General features: G+C 45.3%; 1 long non-coding RNA gene across 1 annotated transcript in view; it reads right to left on the bottom strand.

Moving 5' to 3' along the window:
* The window catches only part of LOC134935525 (uncharacterized), a 115209-nt gene that overhangs the window by 50000 nt on the left and 45403 nt on the right, over positions 1-19806 (bottom strand). The window contains exon 2 of the long non-coding RNA XR_010180223.1: positions 13450-13704. This is a non-coding gene — a long non-coding RNA (uncharacterized LOC134935525). The remainder of the gene's footprint in view (positions 1-13449; positions 13705-19806) is intronic.

The following is a 19806-nucleotide window of genomic DNA, read 5'->3' as shown; positions in this document are numbered from 1 at the left end:
TGGAGTCTGTTTCTGATCGTTTGAGTAGACACTTGCACATTTGTGGCTTGCTGAAGGTCATTTTGCAGGGCTCTGGCAGTGCTCCTCCTGTTCCTCCTTGCACAAAGGCGGAGGTAGCGGTCCTGCTGCTGGGTTGTTGCCCTACTACGGCCTCCTCCACATCTCCTGATGTACTGGCCTGTCTCCTGGTAGCGCCTCCATGCTCTGGACACTACGCTGACAGACACAGCAAACCTTCTTGCCACAGCTCGCATTGATGTGCCATCCTGGATGAGCTGCACTACCTGAGCCACTTGTGTGGGTTGTAGACTCCGTCTCATGCTACCACTAGAGTGAAAGCACCGCCAGCTTTCAAAAGTAACCAAAACATCAGCAAGAAAGCATAGGAGCTGAGAAGTGGTCTGTGGTCACCACCTGCAGAACAACTCCTTTATTGGGGGGTGTCTTGCTAATTGCCTATAATTCCCACCTGTTGTCTATTCCATTTGCACAACAGCATGTGAAATTGATTGCCAATCAGTGTTGCTTCCTAAGTGGACAGTTTGATTTCACAGAAGTGTGATTGACTTGGAGTTACATTGTGTTTAAGTGTTCCCTTTATTTTTTTGAGCAGTGTATGTTTTATATTTAACCCAGACGCCTTTATGTGGTACCATCAGTGATATTTATGATGGTAGCTGTGACTTACTGAAGCTCTTGTTTTTTTCTGTATGGACACAGTCTGCTGTGGTCTTCTCTTATTCCTGGAGCCTTAAAATCTAAGGTTTCAAGGAGATATGAAGTGGTCCGGAGAGAGACAGTGGTTATCGCAGTCTCTCATTTGGCAACACTATGTCAGGGGTGCCGTGTTTTTATTAACCACCCCAAGTTATGGTTCTGGACTGAAAGTAGGCTGAACTCCATGTACCGCTCTTTCACTTCGGTCACTTTTCTGACAGTTGTTTTCACTTGCAGCTGTACAGTTCAGTCATAGGATTTTAAACCAAGTTTAAAAAAAATTTAAAAAAATCTGCCTGTGTGGGAGTGTTGTGCGTGTGTTATTTAGGCCCTGAGAGGGTACTGTTATTTGTTCTCTCCTATTACACTTATATATATTAAAACATACTCTTCTAGAGGAGAGTTTGGTGAGCTGTGTGTACTGTTACTTCATCTTTCAGTTTTGCAGCTTATCCTTGTTTTCTCCTCTCCTATGTCAAAAGAATAGATTTCTTCAAAATCCAAACAGGCAAAACTATTACTCTGCTTCCAAGTGTCAGGCAAAATTGCCTTGGGGTTGTTTGGAACCTGGAAGCCTTGTCTATGGATTACTTTCCCTTAGACCCACAGTCGTCTCCATCTGGAAGGGACCCGTCTGACACTATGGATCCATCTTGACTTAAGGTGATGATGCATATTCAATGAGATTGCCCAAGGATGAGCACACTGTCAAAGAGTCTATTGGGTACCCCACCTCTATTTCTGTCTCCTTCACTGCCTTAGCCAGTAGTTGAGGCTCATCCCCTGGATGTCTGCCACTGTTGTGAGAACCTCCTGCATCTCACCTATGATAAAAGGATTAGCCTTAATGGTCTCTCTCTTCTCCTAAAACTAAGGTGCGACATCTGGGGGAGTTGATACCATTAACATTTATTCAGAGGACCTTAAGTCCCATGGGTCGTGAAAACTGTAAAAATCTCTAGAGTCCCAAAATAAACCTCCAGGCAAGAGATAAGGAGACCAGTCAGGTCAGACAGGAAAGCGAAGAGAAGAGGAAAAAAAGGGAAGAGAACAAGAAAAAGTACAGAGAGTCTGGAAGAAGAGAAGAAAGAGAGGCCTCAATAGGCCAAAACCCTGAAAGGGGCTAAACATGTTGAACATTATGGAAAGTCTAATATAGAAATAGGGAGATGATGCGTGCATCAGTGGCAGGGGGTGATATATGTCTAGAACTGTAGAGAGATCAGAGGCTCTCTATCAATAACAGTAAATAGGAATCTACATGCCTGCCCTATCATCAGTAAAAAGATGGAGGGCAAATATGTAGAGTAGTGTTGTGTATCCGTAATGGAAAGCAGATATTTATGGAAATCATCAAATGATAGCATTATATATGGATCAATAAAGGGGGGGGGGGCATCTCTTCACAAAATAAACACAGGTGACCTGCGAGCATTCAAAAAGAAAACAACATAGCGTGCTACACCGGTGTTTTAAGTTGTAAAGGTAAGAGCAAACACAGGCACCGTCTACAAACATAAAAAAATTACAGTTAAAAACGTAAGAAGAGCTGGCGCCAACTGTGCGCAGCATAATTACAGAACCATGTGGTGCAATAAAGAAAAATGTTATACTTCCTAAAACCACATATAGAGAAAGCGAGAGAAAGACTTAATCCTTTCCAACCAACGAGGGAGAGAATTGAGATTAACAGTAAATACTTCAAACCTAGACCCCGTACTTCCCCGCAAGGTGGAGCTGTGTTATCAAATAGCAGCAATATATATGGAGCAAAAGGGGTGGTCATCCCGTTAGAAAATAAACATAAATGAACTGCGTGCATTTGAAAAATAAAACGACATGACGTGCCACAACCGGTGTTAGCCGTTCCAACCAACAAGGAAGAGAATTAGACTGACAGTAAATACTTAAAACCTAGTCCCCATACTCCCCCTCAAGGTGGAGCAGTGTCATCCTCACGGCCCCGTTGAACTGTTGTCCACTGCATCTGAGGCTTGAGAAAATTGGTAAAGGTGATAAAGTCGAGGGTTCCGGAAGAATGTTCAAATTCTCCAAGATCTTTTGACCTTGTTCCAGCGTCAATGCCGTACGAATAGCACCTTTGTGATGGGTTGCAAATCCCTTCTCTTTTGTATTGTAGATGGGGCAAGATCTTGAAATATCTAAATAAATTAAAAAGTAAAAAAAGGATGCAGAGTTATGTGCAGGAGGGGGTAGTCAGGGTGACACCCAGGGCTGATGGGGACTGTAACTCTGCAGTGACTGCTGAGTGTTTGGTGGTACCTGGTTGGAGCCTGAGGAAGGAACTGGAAATGTCCGCCAGATGCAGAGAGCCTGTCCAAGGGAGTCCTTCGGCGCAGTCAGCCTGTGAACTCCGCCAGATGGAGAGCCGAACAAGCGGCAGCGGAGACACTGAGGTAGGCGGTAGCGGGGAAAGCTGTCAGAAGCTCCGGTTACGGAAGTCGCGGCAGCATGTCCCCCCCGCGAATCCAGGTCCTAGCTCCAGAAGGCAGGGGAGGCCGCAACCCGCAAGGCCGTCTATTACGACCTCTGGCTCCGCGAACCGAGTCCCCTGTGATGCAGCTGGTCACCGGGGCGCAGGAAGTAACAGCGTGCGCGGTAAGAGAGGTCAGGTTCCGTGAAACAGGGCTGTATTTGGGGATATCAGGCAGGAGCTCTCCTCATACACGTCCACCTCCAGCGCCCACCAGGCCACACCCCCCAATGGTCTCTTTATTGGACTGCCCCTGTTACGCATTATCCACAAAGTCTTCCAAGCAGTCTAGTTCTAGTTTGGTACAACTTATATGTGAGGATACTGGGTTCAAAATCACTCAGTCAGTGGTTTATTAAACAGAATGGGTTATAAACAGCTCAGCACACTTCTGTAATCCAATTCTACACGACAATTCCCTCCTGGAACTCCTGACAGAACATTACTTCTTAGCCAGTCTCCTGCCACTCTCTGACCTTCTCTCTCAGATCTCTGTCCCCCCAGCAGAGCTCACTCCTCTTGTTATACCCTCCCCTGTCTATTCATCACACAAGCTGGTCAGTCAGGAGTGGAGACGAGGTGTCTGGACTCTTGTACACAATGGAGTGCACAGAATCAGATTACCTGCATCTCCATACAGAGCCTGTTTACTACATATCCTACTCATCCTAATCACATTTGGTGGCAAGCAGAGGGATCACTCAGGTTACAAGCATGGATGCAAGATATTACAGCAGATTGGAGGCAGCAGCACAATATTACAAAGACATCAAGAAGGGAGTCCTGCAAGGACTGTGTCATGGAAACAAAATTGTAATCAATACAGTGGATACCAAGGAATCCCTAATTGGAAAACTGGCTCAATGGGACTTTGAGCACCCTTGTGATAAGGAGAAAGAGGAGGATATAGTCCAGGCCTCAGCGGAGGAGACCAGTAATGGAACCAGGGCAGTGGAGCTTGTGGTTGGAAGTTTGTCAGCATATCGGCAGGCTGGGAAGCCGGATCTGTTATTTATAGTTACCAAAATGCAGTACATTTGGGAGCACTGGAATGAAGCTCAGCGGGTAATCAGCAGGTGGAGAGTATCCAGCATACAGGACAAGTTGTGTCATCTGGGGAATGCATTCATGCACTGCAGAAGTGAAGCAGCCACATGGAATATGCTAGGGGAGCCAGAGTTTGAGGAATTCAGGGAGGAAGTGATCGAAACAGTGGCCCAAATGATACAAAGTATACAATATACAGAGACGGAAGGGCAAGTGCTGAGTAAATTGTCTTCCCAGACAGGGCCAGAGGAAGTGGCATTGGATCGGGGGACCCTAGATACCCCAGCATGGCGAGACATTGAGGAAGAAGTCGCTACTATCACCCAAACACCACTCGAGCAACAGAGCCTCCAAGGGAATCCTTCAGGTGAGCACCAACCAGTCCTGGCTATTGAGCCATTTACAGTTTTGTGTTTGGGGGAGGCTACTGAAAATGAGAAGGAAGTGGGGTCTGTCATCCAAACACCCCAGGAGAAGATGCACTATGCCTTCCCATTTGCAGAGGTGGAAGAGGAGATCTCTGTGAGGGCAGCAGTAGGTGGTAATGTCCCAACTATAAGCATGGCTAGTGCAGACAGTGTCTCACTTCAGGCCTATCAGCATATTCGGCTGAGGGAGGACTATTGTGAAGCTATGTTCATGGCTGCCCCAGTTATTTTTATCAGAAAAGGATGTTCAGGAAGGGCCCAGTGTATCCCCAGCTACTGTATCTCCCCCAGAAGATTCTGGAGGTCTGTTCCCATTCAGTGAACTTGATGGTAAGGAGCTGCAGTCTGAATGCCGAATCTTCCCTGTGACTCAGAGAAAATCCAGGTATCAGACATGGTGAAAATAGCATCAGCTCAGGAACTGGAAGGGAACATGTTGCTCTACTCTAAGGCACCTGAATGTGTTTTGAACTGGCATTGTGTGCAAGGTGAAATGACTGACTCTAACCAGGACAATGGTGTTCAGCCAGGACATGTAGCAGTGAATGGAGAAGGTAATGCCACTGTCCCTGTGAACCTACATCCATGTTCCAGTACAACCATGGTCGAGTTGGTGGGTACACACAAGGAAACTGAGCAGATTGTACTCCAGGCCAAAGCATACAAGACTCAGAGTAGGATCCCACAAGTTACCAAGCCAGCCAGGCTGGAGGAAGCATTTACCCAGGATAGCACAGAAGAAACTCCTGGCATGAAGGAATCCCCATTGTGCCCTGACAATTACCATACCCGTGGTTCTTGTTTGGGGGAGGCAAGCCACTGTCCTGATGCACCAGAGGTGATGGCAGTGGGGTTCCCAGGGAATACATTGTTGGGGAGGGAGAGTGAGGGCCCCAGAGATCAGATTTTGTTTATGGAGGAAAACTGTGACTATCTGAAATTTGAGGTTACCCAGTTGGGTGTAGGGGAATTATTAAGTCCCCAGGCACAGTTATTGGACTTACTGAATTACACTGTTGCACATGCTGTTACCCCAACCCAGCGGCTGTCTACAAAAGGGACTTTGATTAATGTATTTGGATTGGACACCGGGGGGGAATACAAGAACTATGGACTGCTGATCACGTTTCCACCGGACCCTGGTAAGACTGTATTGATTTATGTACTGTGGGCCACACACCCACCAGACCAGGGAAAGAAATTCCCACACAAGCCTCATGACAATTACCACAGACTTTGGACATGGGACGCTGGTGGGCTCCCTACAAGCTGTACAATGCTATTCATTAAACCACCAGACCCACTAGAGAAACCAGCCAGTCATTGTTATGACGGGGCACAGACTGTCTGATGTAGGAGAGCATCACTGCGCTCAGCAAGCTTCAGCTACTTAGGACACAGGCCTAGAAAGTAGGGGGAGGGAATAAATGTGAGGATACTCGGTTCAAAATCACTCAGTCATGGTGGTAGATGAAAAACTAACAGTGGTTTATTAAACAGAATGGGTTATAAACAGCTCAGCACACTTCTGTAATCCAATTCTACACGACAATTCCCTCCTGGAACTCCTGACAGAACATTACTTCTTAGCCAGTCTCCTACCACTCTCTGACCTTCTCTCTCAGATCTCTGCCCCCCCCCCAGTAGAGCTCACTCCTCTTGTTATACCCTCCCCTGTCTATTCATCACACAAGCTGGTCAGTCAGGACTGGAGACGAGGTGTCTGTACTCTTGTACACAATGGAGTGCTCAGGATCAGATTACCTGCATCTTTATACAGAACCTGTTTACTACATATCCTACTCATCCTAATCACATCTGAGTGTACAGCTAGGGGATTTACATTACAATGAACTGATTTAACTATGTTACTAACACTCTGGCCTGGACTTATTCAGTTAACAATTACATTGAATATATAATAACCAAATAAACTACATATACCAAATATAACAGATAAAATATAACTGTACAATATAATAACCACACAATACAATACAATATTGCCTAGCATATAACTAATAACATATTGGCAATTGGTGAAGTCCATGTGTAGGACCAGGGCTAGGAAAGTAACCATGTGTCTTTTACCACTGTGCGACACAAAGCGCCGGCTGTGTCATCACGTGTCGTCACATTATAGATGAAAGAAAGTGGTATGGGGGAAACCGCACTGGTTTAGATAAATATTGAAGTTTATCATCATTGTCCTCTGAAAAAAAATGACTTTTCAATTTAGAATAAATTTCTTAGTCAGGTAACCATACACTCAGTGACAGAAAAACTGTCTATGTAGTGTATATTAGGTAACCGTCAATGGTGCTCCCCTGAGTCTGTGTATATGGAGTAATTCAAGCCAGAAAAAAGAACAAAAGACCCTTGTTGGGAAGCGCTCTCAGTCAGAGGGACTTGGAATGTTCAAATACAGTTGGCTGATAAAAATAAGATTTTAAACCTACCGGTAAATCTTTTTCTCCTAGTCCATAGAGGATGCTGGGGACTCCGTAAGGACCATGGGGTATAGACAGGCTCCGCAGGAGACATGGGCACTATAAAGAACTTTTAGTATGGGTGTGCACTGGCTCCTCCCTCTATGCCCCTCCTCCAGACCTCAGTTAGAGAACTGTGCCCAGAGGAGATGGACAATATGAAGAAAGATTTTTGTTAATCTAAGGGCAAGATTCATACCAGCCCACACCAATCATACCATATAACCTGGAATATACGCAACCAGTTAACAGTATGAACAAAAAACAGTATCAGTCAAAGACCGATTCCAACTGTAACATAACCCTTATGAAAGCAACAACTATATACAAGTCTTGCAGATGTAGTCCGCACTGGGACGGGCGCCCAGCATCCTCTACGGACTAGGAGAAAAAGATTTACCGGTAGATTTAAAATCTTATTTTCTCTTACGTCCTAGAGGATGCTGGGGACTCCGTAAGGACCATGGGGTTTATACCAAAGATCCCAACCGGGCGGGAGAGTGCAGATGACTCTGCAGCACCGACTGAGCAAACGCAAGGTCCTCATCAGCCAGGGTATCAAACTTGTAGAATTTTGCAAAAGTGTTTGAACCCGACCAAGTAGCTGCTCGGCACAGCTGTAATGCCAAGACGCCTCGGGCAGCCGCCCAAGAAGAGCCCACCTTCCTAGTGGAATGGGCCTTTACTGAATTTGGTAACGGCAATCCAGCCGTAGAATGAGCCTGCTGAATCGTGTTACAGATCCAGCGAGCAATAGTCTGCTTAGAAGCAGGAGCGCCAACCTTGTTGGCTGCATACAGGACAAACAGAGCCTCTGTTTTCCTAACCCTAGCCGTCCTGGCTACATAAATCTTTAAGGCCCTGACTACATGCAGGGACTTGGAGTCCTCCCAGTCCCCCGTAGCCACAGGCACCACAATAGGTTGGTTCATATGAAATGAAGAAACCACTTCAGGCAAAAATTGAGGACGTGTCCTCAACTCTGCTCTATCCACATGGAAAATCAAATAGGGGCTCTTGTGGGACAAGGCCGCCAATTCGGACACCCGCCTTGAAGATGCCAAGGCCAATAACATGACCACCTTCCACGGGAGAAATTTTAATTCAACTGTTTGAAGAGGTTCAAACCAGTGAGATTTCAGGAAACTTAACACCACGTTAAGGTCCCACGGGGGCACAAAGGGGGGCTGGATGTGCAGCACTCCCTTCACAAACGTCTGGACTTCTGGGAGAGAAGCCAAATCCCTCTGAAAGAATATAGATAGGGCCGAAATCTGTACCTTAATGGAGCCTAACTTCAGGCCCATATCCACTCCTGTCTGTAGAAAGTGGAGAAACCGGCCCAGATGGAAATCTTCCGTAGGAGCATTCTTGGCTTCACACCAAGATACATATTTTCTCCAGATACGGTGATAATGCTTTGCCGTCACCTCCTTCCTAGCCTTTATCAGAGTAGGGATGACTTCCTCCGGAATACCTTTCCCAGCTAGGATTCGGTGTTCAACCGCCATGCCGTCAAACGTAACCACGGTAAGTCTTGGAACACACATGGCCCCTGCTGTAACAGGTCCTCCCTGAAAGGAAGAGGCCACGGATCTTCTGTGAGCATTTGCTGAAGATCTGAGTACCAGGCCCTTCGAGGCCAATCTGGGACAATGAGTATTGTCTGCACTTCTCTTTGTCTTATGATTCTCAATATTTTTGATATGAGAGGAAGAGGAGGAAATACATAGACCGACTGAAACACCCTTGGTGTCACTAGGGCGTCTACTGCTACTGCCTGAGGGTCCCGTGACCTGGAACAATACCTCCGAAGCTTCTTGTTGAGGCGTGACGCCATCATGTCTATTTGAGGAATTCCCCAAAGACTTGTTATCTCTGCAAAGACTTCTTGATGAAGTCCCCACTCTCCCGGATGGAGATCGTGTCTGCTGAGGAAGTCTGCTTCCCAGTTGTCCACTCCCGGAATGAAGACAGCTGACAGAGCGCTTACGTGATTTTCCGCCAAGCGAAGAATCCTGGTGGCTGCCGCCATCGCCACTCTGCTCCTTGTCCCGCCTTGGCGGTTTACATGAGCCACGGCTGTGACGTTGTCTGATTGAATCAGAACCGGTAAGTCGCGAAGAAGATTCTCCACTTGTCGTAGGCCGTTGTATATGGCCCTCAATTCCAGTATGTTGATGTGTAGACAAGCCTCCTGGCTTGACCATAGTCCCTGAAAATTTCTTCCTTGTGTGACTGCTCCCCATCCTTGGAGGCTCGCGTCCGTGGTCACCAGAACCCAGTCTTGAATGCCGAATTTGCGACCCTCTAGAAGGTGAGCACTCTGCAGCCAGCACAGGAGAGACACCCTGGCCCTGGGGGACAGGTTTATTTTCTGATGTATTTGTAGATGGGACCTGGACCACTTGTCCAGAAGGTCCCACTGAAAAGTCCTCGCATGAAACCTGCCGAAGGGGATGGCCTCGTAGGCTGCCACCATTTTTCCCAGAACTCGAGTGCATTGATGAACAGACACTCTTTTTGGTTTTAGCAGGTCTCTGACCATGTTCTGGAGATCCTGGGCTTTTTCCAATGGGAGAAAAACCCTCTTTTGTTACGTGTCCAGAATCATGCCTAGGAAGGATAGCCGAGTCGTTGGAACCAATTGTGACTTTGGCAGATTGAGAATCCAACCGTGCTGTTGCAGCACTTTCAGGGAGAGCGACACGCTCTTCAGCAATTGGTCTCTCGATCTCGCCTTTATCAGGAGATCGTCCAAGTATGGGATAATTGTGACTTCCTGCAAGCGCAGAAGCACCCTCATCTCCGCCAATACCTTGGTGAAAATCCTCGGGGCCGTGGAAAGCCCAAACGGCAACGTCTGAAACTGGTAATGACAGTCCTGTACAGCGAATCTCAGGTACTTCTGATGAGGGGGGTATATGGGGACATGAAGGTATGCATCCTTTATGTCTAGTGACACCATCAAATCCCCCCCTTCCAGGCTGGATATTACAGCTCGGAGCGATTCCATCTTGAATTTGAACTTTTTCAAGTACAGGTTTAGGGATTTTAGATTTAAAATGGGTCTGACCGAACCATCCGGCTTCGGGACCACAAACAGGGTTGAATAATACCCTTTTCCCTGTTGGACCAGGGGAACCTTGACCACCACTTGCTGTTGACACAGCTTTTGAATGGCAGCTAACACTACTTCCCTCTCCGGGGCTAAAGCTGGCAAGGCCGACTTGAAAAATTGTCGAGGGGGCACCTCTTTGAATTCCAGCTTGTAGCCTTGGGAAACAATTTCCATCGCCCAAGGATCCACGTCTGAAAGAATCCAGATCTGGCTGAAAAGTCGAAGGCGTGCCCCCACCGGTGCGGACTCCCTTAGGGGAGCCCCAGCGTCATGCGGTGGATTTTGTAGAAGTCGGGGAGGACTTCTGCTCCTGGGAACTAGCCGAAGCAGGTGTTCTCTTTCCTCTACCCTTACCTCTGGAAAGGAAGGAGGAGCCCCGACCTCTTCTGGACTTATGCGACCGAAAGGACTGCATCTGATACTGTGGAGTTTTCTTTTGCTGTTGGGGAACAAAAGGTAAAAAGGTAGATTTACCCGCGGTAGCTGTGGCAACCAGGTCCGCGAGCCCCTCCCCAAACAACACTTCACCCTTGTAAGGTAAAACCTCCATATGCTTCTTTGAGTCTGCATCACCCGTCCATTGGCGGGTCCATAGAGCTCGTCTCGCAGAAATAGCCATGGCATTGGCTCTGGAACCCAGCAGCCCAACGTCTCTTTGCGCGTCCCTCATATATAAGACTGCGTCTTTAATGTGGGCTAAGGTTAATAAAATGGTATCCCTGTCTAGGGTATCAAGGTCAGCTGACAAGGTATCTGTCCATGCTGCAACTGCGCTACATACCCATGCCGATGCTATTGCCCGTCTGAGCAAAGCACCTGTATGCGCATAAATAGACTTTAAAGTAGTCTCCTGTCTGCGATCAGCAGGATCCTTGAGGGCAGCCGTGTCCGGAGACGGTAGCGCCACCTTCTTGGACAGGCGTGTTAAAGCCTTGTCCACACTGGGAGAGGATTCCCAACGTACCCTGTCCTGTGCAGGGAAAGGATACGCCATAAGAACCCTTTTGGGAATCTGCAGTTTTTTATCTGGAGTTTCCCAAGCTTTTTCAAATAACTCGTTAAGCTCATGAGATGGGGGAAAGGTTACCTCAGGTTTCTTTTCCTTATACATGCGCACCCTCGTGTCAGGGACAGAGGGGTCATCAGTGATATGCAAAACATCTTTTATTGCAATAATCATACACTGAATACTTTTTGCCACCCTTGGGTGCAATTTTGCATCATCGTAGTCGACACTGGAATCAGAATCCGTGTCGGTATCAGTGTCTACTATTTGGGATAGGGGATGTTTTTGAGACCCAGAAGGGCCCTGTGACCCAGTCCAATCCGTGGATTGACTCCCTGCTTTCTCCCTGGACTCTGCTTTGTCCAGTCCCTTATGTAATGAGGCCACACTTGCATTTAACATATGCCACATGTCCATCCAATCATGAGTCAGCGTTGCCGACGGAGACACACCACTCATCTGCTCCACCTCCTCCTTGGACGAGCCTTCCGCTTCAGACATGCCGAAATGCACGTACCGACACCCCCACACACACAGGGATATATCTATAAGGGGACAATTCCCCAACAAGGCCCTTTGGAGAGACAGGGAGAGAGTATGCCAGCACACACCCAGCGCCAACTGACACTGGAATAAAACCCAGATAGCGCTTTTTATATATATAATCAATGTGTATACACTCACTGCGCCTTAAAAATGCCCCCCCTCTCTTTTCAGCCCTCTGTCACCGAGTTCAGCAGGGGAGAGTCCAGGGAGCCAGCTTCTCTGCAGCGTTCTGTGGAGAAAATGGCGCTATTAGTGCTGAGGGATCAAGCTCCGCCCCCTCCAGCGGCGGGCTTCGGTCCCGCTTGAATATACAAAAAATGGCGGGGGATCTCTGCATTTACTGCCTCCGCAGCCTAATGTACCCTTATATGCCAGTCCAGAGGTTTATTGCTGCCCAGGGCACCCCCTGTGCCCTGCACCCATCAGTGCCTGTTCCGTGTGTGTAGTGTGTGGGAGCAATTGCGCGCAAAGTTACCGCTGCGCGCTTACCTCAGTGAAGATCTGAAGTCTTCTGCCGCCTTGAAGTCTTCTTTTCTTCTTATACTCACCCAGCTTCTATCTTCCGTCTCTGCGAGGAGGACGGCGGCGCGGCTCTGGGACGAACTGCGGGGTGAGACCTGCGTTCCGACTCCCTCTGGAGCTAATGGTGTCCAGTAGCCTAAGAAGCAGAGCCTATCATTTAAGTAGGTCTGCTTCTCTCTCCTCAGTCCCATGATCCAGGCAGCCTGTTGCCAGCAGTGCTCCCTGAAAATAAAAAACCTAACAAAATTATTTTTCAGAGAAACTCTGGAGAGCTCCTCTGTAATGCACCCTATCTCCTCTGGGCACAAAATCTAACTGAGGTCTGGAGGAGGGGCATAGAGGGAGGAGCCAGTGCACACCCATACTAAAAGTTCTTTATAGTGCCCATGTCTCCTGCGGAGCCCGTCTATACCCCATGGTCCTTACGAAGTCCCCAGCATCCTTTAGGACGTAAGAGAAACAAACAATTTTATTATGTACGTGCTTTTAAAATTATGGAGTTCCGTCAGAAATAATGTTTTAAAAAAGCGAAATATATAGACTAAGGGGGACATTTACTAAGCAGTGATAAGAGCAGAGAAGTGAGCCAGTGGAGAAGTTGCCCCATCAACAAATCAGCAGCTCTGTATCATTTTATAGTATGCAAATTATAGATGGTACTTCAGTGCTGATTGGTTGCCATGGGCAACTTCTCCACTGGCTCACTTCTCCGCTCTTATAACTGCTTAGTAAATGTCCCCCTAAAAAACACACAATCATTAGTCAAATACTAAATTCGTTTACCAACGGATTTAGCATTTGACTAATGATTGTGTTTCTTAGTCTATATATTTTTTTTTTTTAAACATATTATTTCTGACGGAACTCCATGATGTTAAAAGCAAGTGCATAATAAAATAGTTTGTTTTATCAGCCACCTGTATTTGAACATTCCAAGTCCCTCTGAATGAGAGTGTTTCTCAACAAGAGTCTTTTGTTCTTTATTCTGCCTTGAATTACAATTTATAGATGACTGTGGTTTGGCTTTATCTGGGGCATAACGTGAGTATTGATGAATCAGATTAGGAGTATATGTTTACCTGGGATAGTGATTTCCCTAGAAGCCACAGAGTTTAAGAATTAATACTGGTGATACGTCAGGTACTTGACTTCCAGAATCCAGCTAACCAGATGTCCGGTGTTTTCATATCTTAAGTGTAAGAAGAAGCAGCAAGTAGCCCACAATCCATCGATTTCTCATGTTACGGATTTCTTAGGAAGCTTTACAGAGGCCTTAGAGATGCTTCCAGTTGCCAAGCTGGTTTACTCTTTCATTTCCATTTTCTAAGGAAGATCTGGACAAATGGGATAATTAATTGTGTGTGGATGCGCCAATAGCTTGTTTATCTAATGTTACTATTATCCTTATAGTCCGTGCAGTGTCTCTAAAGGACGGGGTACATAAGAAATGTGATAACTTTCTAAAATCTTGATACCATTATTTCAGAAACTACTTTACCAGTCCAGTCTGCTAAACCTTCTGGTCAGAGTTTTTGGGTCCCCATTTGATCTAGAGGAAATTAGACTAATACCTTTTAGGTGGACAAATAAGTGGTTACCAGGTAAGCACTGAGGACAAGGATGACATCCTGGACTTTAAATAGAATAAATTCAATCTACATGACAGGGTCTATCCCCACCTGGATTATTCTGTGGTAGTGGGACACCTGCTCCTATTTCAGGAGCAGCAGAAGTCATACACTACTGGGTGATAGGTATCTATCATGAGGGGGTTACATTCTCTTCCACTATTTCTTGGTAACTGCAATTCCAAAGACTGTGTTAAACACAAATCTCCAGTTGGAACTATTTAGTCTACCTTACATTGTCCTAATAAAAAAAAAAAAAAGGGTAAGGTTTTTCTACTCCGTTTCTTGTACAGAAATCAGACCTGTCAGTTGATCCAATTTTAAAATGGAAAAGCTTCAATCTATTTTGAGAGTAGCAATGGTATGAAAAAGGAGAACAACCTGGAAATTAAAGATGCATACCTACATGTTTTTGTCTGGGAGAGAGATCACAGTCATTTCTGGTTTGAAGTGGTTGATTTAATTCAGAAATTTTTCATTTGAGCATTTACAAAATCAAATTATGGTATTGAATGCAGAGTTACTTTGATCACTGGGAATAATTATCATTCCATATCTATGATCTACCTCAGGCAGACTTCGAGGCCTGTCTCGAATCCTATAAACATCAAGTGGTGGAGACTTTTCTGAAAAGGTGAGACTGTAAACGCCACACTTGAAAGAGACTTGGGAGACCTTTGCTCCATTTGCTAGGAGCGTGTAGAACTTTACCGGAGAACATATCATCCAGGTACCTTCCTATAAGCTACAGGAAGCTGCACTGTGAACCAGGGATACCGTTACAATTGCATGGAATCCTGCCACAATTAGGATCCATTGCTACGAACCCGCTATTGAGGAACACAAGGCTGGTAATACCATAATTAATGGACATCTGCGTACCCACTTGTACCAAATTGTGAACTGTCCGCTCCAATCTAAGGACACAGTCTCAGGCACTTTATAAGCAGTCAATTATTTATATATTGAACTTTTATGCCCATACCCGTTGCCTAATAACAAGGAGTATATATTAATGTTTTTAATGTATCATTAGTATATTAAATTGTTTCAATTTTAATAATTTCAATTGTCAGCGCTGTTTTCCCTTTTCCACAACCTTTTTTGCCGGGAGACTGACTACCTCCCATATACAGCTGCTAAGAAGAGCATCCCATTTTAGCGCCCGTCTCGCTATATACTTGGTATATATTTTTTACTTTTCTGAAACATGGTTGGTTAATCAACTTTCCAAAGTATCAACTGGTCCCATCTCCGTTATTAATCATCTTCGAGCTCTTGTTCAACATCACTTGCCCCAGAGTGTTTCTCATAGAAGAGAAAGTAGCTACAGTCCAGGATGAATGGTATTCTGCTTTGAAGCAGTTCCATTCACTTCCATTCAAGGGGCCTTCAGTTTAACTTCTAGCAAGGTGGCATCTATTGAATCCACAATTAAAGAGACAAACTCAAGAAGATTAAAATAGTTTGTGTTCCACTGATCCTGCAAGCACCACATTGGCCTCAGTGCTCCTGGTACAAAAACATCTATCATCTAGCAATAGAATGGCCATATCCTCTAAGTCAAGGTTCATTTTACCACCATGAATGTGCTTTATTAAATCTCAGTAAGGGAGCTCTGAATAAGTGTCATTAATATGGATCAATTTGACTTTATTAACATTCAGAATCCCTCTACACCCACAATGTAGACACACTGGACAAAATAATAAGGAATGCGGAAAAACAAGTTCAACGACGCGGGATGTGAACATGCGTGTAGATGGTGACACTAAAACTATTGGATGATCATTGTTAATGTCTGAAGTATTGTTACAATACAAATTTGTTGAGATATTGTTTCTTTTTCCAGGAGCAACCATGGGTCGTACATGTGACGTGACTGAGTGGCAAAAGTGAGCCATTGTTTTTGGCCGGGAGTTTGGCCATAGCCTGGAGGAAGTGGCGGCATTTGTTGGTGTGCCCTCAAAGACAGTGAGTAATATCCATCTACAGTGGAAGAAGCATGGACACCAAGAATCTCAGTGGTGGAACACAGAGCGCATATGTACTGTTGTGAGAAAATGGAATGTTTGCAACCTGCGCTTCTAATCAATGCAGCTGACAACCTGATCGGGTTACACCTTTACCCGCAGTTAAAACAGCATGAAAAATAAATAGTTCAGGTTGTCTGCGCTAGAATATACCATACATAGTATATTATTACCACTTCTATAAGGCAGGTATATATGCTACCTCTAATAGTAATGATTGATAATTACAGGGCAAAAATCAACCCTTCTTCATAATAAAACCCCCAATTACTAGAGACACAGTTTGATACAATATCACACTCCCGTTCTGACACAGTAACAATTATGTGACCACGCAGGTGTTACAATGTTTCTCCTTTCTGTCTAGGTCTGGCTGATAATGCAGTGAGATTTTCCCCCTTTAACTTGGCTGATGGGCCGACACTTCAGTGTTCTCACCCGCAGTCATCAAAAGGTATCTTTATCGTGAGCCCAACTATCTCTGCAATCTGTGCTGAATGGCAAATACAACTTATATTAGAGTTCAGTCTCGCGTGCTCCAAAAGGTATCTTTATGGTCCCCCACTTCTTATCAGAGAAAGACGTGTAGCATAGGTCCAAAAGGAACAGCTTTATTAAAACCAAACACCAGTTAAAATACAGGTATGCTGAGACAGTCACTTGCAGGGAGATGTAATGCAAAGCGTCCTTCCCGGTCTCTGTTCGTGCTGCAGCTCACGATCGGTGCCAGGCGGATAGATGTCAAACAGCGGCTTTGCCTTCCCTCGAGTGATACTTTCAGCTCCCGGTATACAACGGCCTCTGTATACCGGGAGCTGAAAGTATCACTCGAGGGAAGGCAAAGCCTCTGTTTGACATCTATCCGCCCGGCACCGATCGTGAGCTGCAGCACGAACAGAGACCGGGAAGGACGCTTTGCATTACATCTCCCTGCAAGTGACTGTCTTAGCATACCTGTATTTTAACTGGTGTTTGGTTTAATAAAGCTGTTCCTTTTGGACCTATGCTACACATCTTTCTCTGATAAGAAGTGGGGGACCATAAAGATACCTTTTGGAGCACGCGAGACTGAACTCTAATGTAAGTTGTATTTGCCATTCAGCACAGATTGCAGAGATAGTTGGGCTCACGATAAAGATACCTTTTGATGACTGCGGGTGAGAACACTGAAGTAAGTGTCGGCCCATCAGCCAAGTTAAAGGGGGAAAATCTCACTGCATTATCAGCCAGACCTAGACAGAAAGGAGAAACATTGTAACACCTGCGTGGTCACATAATTGTTACTGTGTCAGAACGGGAGTGTGATATTGTATCAAACTGTGTCTCTAGTAATTGGAGGTTTTATTATGAAGGGTTGATTTTTGCCCTGTAATTATCAATCATTACTATTAGAGGTAGCGCATATGTACTGTTGGCACAGGACCACTGGCAACACCCGCTCAGCCGTGCTACCTCTGCACTGTGGAGTCCGCCTGCCATGTACCTCACCATCAATGCTCAGCTGCATTGCCCGGCTTCCTACTCCCTCATAGCCTGGCAGCGATGCAGCTCATACACTCCGCCTCACACCTCCTGGCTCCCACTACTCCCCCATCTTCTGGCAGAGATGAAGTCTCTCCCAGCCCACCCCCAGTCCACCCACATTGCCCCGCGCTGCAAAGAGCTGCAGCGTTAGGGCAGGAAGAGGACTGCTGGCTGGTGGAAGCTGCTGCCCCGGAACTAAACATAATACACACTCCCACTCTCTCCCTCCCCCCTCCCTCTCTGGCTTTGTAAAAGGGGGCTCTGTCTGCCATAATGGGGAAAAGATTACTCTATCTGGCATAATGTGTAAAAAGGGGGCTCTACCTGGTGTAATGTGTAAAACGTAGGCTGTGTCTGGCGTATTTTGTAAAAGGGGACTCTACCTTGCGTAATGTGTAAAAAGGAGGCTCTGTCTGGTGTAATGAGTAAAAAGGGACTTTGCCTGGCGTAATGTGTAAAAGGGAGCTCCGCTTGGCATAATGTCTAAAAGCCTTCTCTACCTGGCATAATGTGTAAAAAGGGGGCTTTACCTGGCGTAATCTGTAAAAAGGGGACTCTGCCTGGCGTAATGAGTAAAAATGGACTCTGCCTGGTGTAATGTGCAAAAAATAGGATTTTAATACCTACCGGTAAATCCTTTTCTCGTAGTCCAAAAGGGATATTGGGGAAAACTAGTACAATGGGGTATAGACTGGGTCCAAAGGAGCCAGTGCACTTTAAGTTTCTTCAACTGGGTGTGCTGGCTCCTCCCCTCTATGCCCCCTCCCACAGGCACTTATAGGTAAAAACGTGCCCGAAGGAGAAAGGACATATATGAGGGAAGGAACATGATAACAGAAAAGGTGGTGAGATTTAGACACCAGCACACCACTAACATATAACAACCAGCAACGGCTGGTAACAACAAACAGCAACTGCTGAACAGGTAACTCTAGAACAAGAACCTGCAGAAAAGTGCACGCACTGAGGTGGGCGCCCAATATCCCTTATGGACTACGAGAAAAGGATTTACCGGTAGGTATTAAAAATCCTATTTTCTCTAGCATCCATAAGGATATTGGGGAAAACTAGTACGATGGGGACGTCCCAAAGCTTCCAGAATGGGCAGAAACATGCGGAGACCGCTGCAGCACTGCCTGCACAAACTGGCTATCCTCTTTGGCCAGGGTGTCAAACTTGTAGACCTTCACAAAGGTGTTCTTCCCCAACCAGGTAGCAGCTGGGCATAGTTTCAAGGCCGAGACTCCACTGGGAGCCGCCCAGCAAGATCTTGATCACTAATCTTGTACAGTGGGCCTTCAGAGACTTAGGAACAGGTAAGGCTGCTGACACATAGGCCTGTTGGATAGAAAGCATAATCCAACGAGCAATGGACTGCTTTGAATCAGGGCAATCCTTTTTCTGCACATCATAGAGTACGAACAAGGAATCCGTCTTCCTGACCTGAGCGCTTGAGTAGAGAGCACCACTTTCTATCAAACTTAATTGATTTTGACAGGTTGACACGCCCCCCTTTGATGTCACTTTGATGGGGTCAGGGGATCAGATCCTGGGTTAGGACCTGTGGCTATCTGAGCATTTTAAAACAGACGGACACCTAATTAGCGAAGTAATCTATCCATCTTTGTGAGTGTAGAGGTCAATATATGAAATTGGTACCATTGAGTGAAACCACATGTAGATTTTTTTTAGAAGTATGTAGTATATTTCCAGTGTTTGCTAAAATGTGTAATTTGATTAAAACATGGATATAGATAGATATATATATATATATATATATATATATATATCTTGAATTGACTTACCTTAAGCTTTGTTGCTGAAAAATCACAAATGACATATTTAAAATAAGGTAATATGCAGACATGTTTCCTATATGTATACATATATATGTACAGAACAAGTTGAACTTTTTTACACTCACACATAAAATCACAAATTACTTGTTTAAAATAAGGTCATGTTCAGACATGTGTCCTATATGTATACATTATATACATAGATATATATGTACAAAACAAGTTGTAATTTTTGTATTTATTTTTTGCATTCTCACGCATAATTTTCTTGTTCAAATGTCAAGCTGCACTTGTTTGATCTTAAAATGCAACAAAAACATGTCTCATTCTAGAATAAAGCATTGCTTAATACATTTGTTGTTTCAATTAAATGTTATCTCTTTTTTTCCTTTACATTTTTTATTTTTTCCCCACATTAGTTAAACAGAAACATTGGCTTTTAGTTCCACTCT

The sequence above is a fragment of the Pseudophryne corroboree genome, chromosome 6, assembly GCF_028390025.1.
Source record: "Pseudophryne corroboree isolate aPseCor3 chromosome 6, aPseCor3.hap2, whole genome shotgun sequence".
Classification (NCBI taxonomy): domain Eukaryota; kingdom Metazoa; phylum Chordata; class Amphibia; order Anura; family Myobatrachidae; genus Pseudophryne; species Pseudophryne corroboree.
Note: the sequence above shows the minus strand (reverse complement) of the source record. Positions and strands in the feature narration are given on the sequence as shown.